Source organism: Schistosoma haematobium, chromosome 3 (genome assembly GCF_000699445.3).
Source record: "Schistosoma haematobium chromosome 3, whole genome shotgun sequence".
Taxonomy (NCBI): domain Eukaryota; kingdom Metazoa; phylum Platyhelminthes; class Trematoda; order Strigeidida; family Schistosomatidae; genus Schistosoma; species Schistosoma haematobium.
The window spans coordinates 46,103,870-46,106,982 of record NC_067198.1 but is presented as its reverse complement, the minus strand read 5'-3'; positions in this window follow the sequence as shown (position 1 = coordinate 46,106,982).

Below are 3,113 nucleotides of genomic sequence, written 5' to 3'. Positions count from 1 at the left end.
ATAATCCAAATACCCCTAATCACCACACTATTCTTTCCAGTATTTTAACTACGATACTGGTAAGGCTGACAGGTTTGTTATTTGGTGGGAGTTGTTTTAGTCCTGTTTATGTATTGGAGTGGCGATTGCATCCTTCTAGTCCGTAAGTAACACACCTTGGTCAAGTGACATATTGAATACCACAATCAATGGACTGCAATATGTTATGTGATTAGTCTCAAGAGTTTAGAGCGTAGTTCATCCGGTCCTGTTGATTTTTCCGTGTTGAGGTAATGAATTCCACTCTTTGGTGATTCGATGGGGAAGTCGATAGTCAGTTAACAAGCAATTTATTCTGGGCTCATCAACATTTTTACAACGTCCTAATGAATTCTATTTTGGAAAACAAGAAAATTGAAGGCATATCAGATGCAAATTTGTCACCAAGTAATTTCAGAAATGTGATCAATTCGTTTCTGGTTCTTCTGTATGATAGTGGGAGTAGGTTCGGTTGAGCCAGTCGAACAGCATACGGGAACATTTTTATTCACGGAACCAGCTTGGTTGTTTTCTTAACCCTTTCCAACAACTCACTGTCTTTTTATGCAGGGGCTAGCCGCTTGTATAAAGTACTCGAGTTTAGGACGAACGACTACTGTATAAAAAGTGAAAAAGGTTTAAAAATCAACATGGCCGAATGCCCTACATATCTACTGCACAGTTCTTAAACCTTTGACGACTACCGCACGGCATTGTGCGGTGGTTTTTAAGTCCTGGCTAACGATGAATTTTATGTAATCGTGTGCCTGGACAACAGCTAGCTTACTGTTATTCACCGTATATGTATCTGTACCCTCTTGACCAACATGGATTACAATGCATTTGGAAGCATTTATCGGTGACTGCCAAGTTTGATACAATTCAAATAATTTCTCCAGGTCATTTTAAACCTTAAATAATCACTTTTATATTTTGTCACTCTTCATATCTTCACAATGTCAGTACATAACATGACCGGTGATTATAGGAGACGATGGTGGTAATTTACATGCAATAATAATAGCACTGGTTCCAAAACTGTATCCTTAGGCACTCCGCTATGCACAGTTCTCTGCCTAGACAACTTTGAGTTCATTCTCACTCCTTTTCGACGCCCAACTAGGAAGCTCTTTATTCACATTATTAAATTGTTTCCATTTCTGGTACTACCTAACTTATATGACAGTCGGTTATGAGGTACTTTGTCAAAAGCCTTCCTAAAGTTAATGTAGGCTACACCAATTTAGTGGCTTGAGATCTGACTCCAGTTAGATCGTGTAAATGATTGTTATTGAAATATACATATCGCCTATCCTCGTATATAATTATCTACTTAATCCGCGTTAGTGAATAACAGAATTAAATTAACCAAACACGAGAATGGATTTTGAGTATGTAGGTTGTGGTGACCTACTTTTATCAAGAGAACGCGATTGGTTTAATGGAAACAATTATTATTATAGCCAATCATACCAGTGATTGTTTTAATGTATTTGTTTGTTTAAGTGTACCAAATACACACCTTCCGTTGCTTGTGACCTGTCACGGATTCGGTTACGCTCAGTAACCACACTTGTAATTTGGCACGATCTTGGTACTCTTTAGATACCACGAGATCGTCAACAAATACATCTCGACTACAGCCATCAACTGCCTTCTGATATTTGGTCTACGGGGGATCTCATCAATCAACTGACACGTAGTCTGTAGAATTATGGTATAACCGTAGAAGAGAAGTTCAACCTGTGCTCCGTTTACATTGATACGGTTTATTTAGTTACGGGGAGATTTTCTCAACCCCATTTTTACTTGACCGTGATAGAATTTAGTAATACTACTAATACATATGAATGGTTATCAAAAAAATTAAATACTTGAAAAGTGATAATTATGTGAATTTTGGACAGATACCTAAGGACAAATCGTTAAACATGTGTATTCGTAAGAGACACGCTATAGACTCAATGTTCTGATTTGCGATAGACCATTTATTGATATTCATACCTACCGGCTGATGGTACATACAAGTTAGTTGCAAGTATGCAGTTTAGTATAAGACGGAATATGATTTCATTGAGGTATAGTGATTATAAGTTACTGAAATCAGTTAAGCCTATGTGCCACATTACTAGGTGATGTGGTGCTGCAAGATGTATTCGGCTAAATAAGTTTTTACAAGATAATTAACAGTGAGTAATGCTCATGTGATTATCAGGGAGAACATAAGTTGTAACCAAGGACAGTACACTTCCAACTCATGTCTATGATGATGGCTTGAAACAGTCAGTGTTGGGCTAAATTCGACATTGATGTTTTCAGTCTGCAGGAGATTTGCTCGACTGCTTATACTGATTATTTGCATGCGTGATTGTGTCGCTAAACCTCCAATTAGACTGACAAAGATTTGCGATACTTACTGGATGAGCAACTGATAGAGAAAAATACTGTAATCATCTGCAATGGATGAAGATACCGAGAAAACAACATTGTTTATTGATAATTATAAGTCAATTTGTTGACCGATTTTGTTTATAGTTTCATCAATTTTATCAGTCATATTACGTGATTGTCAAGTCACGACAATGCTTTATGACGATATCCTAAAACTAGCTATAGTGTTGATTGAGGGTTAGCCAGTGGAAAAATAGGTGATTCGGAATTATCAGAAATTTATAACATTAAAGAATCCGAGCTGTCTAATTATATTATAAATCTCAATTCAAAAATATACGTCTAGTGTTAACTTTAGTAGTAGGTTACGGAGTTTTGATCTTAAATATTTGTTTAGCCAGAGAGTTTAGTTATTATACTAATGTAGTATGATAGTACTTACATAGAGATATAATGCAACGCATCTACGGGCCAGGTTAACATGCAGATTGTTAAGGTGCATAACAAATTAAAAATAGTAAACGTGGCCAAAATGAAAAAAATATTTTTGAAGTTCAGATGACTTATGGAATTTCAGTTAGGAATATGACGAGTTACTAACCTTCCACAAGCTGCTGTCGTTAACCTAGCGATATGTATAAATGTGTAACATAGGCAACTACAAATAAGAAATGTTTTTAAATAACACACTTTCTTAATAGTAT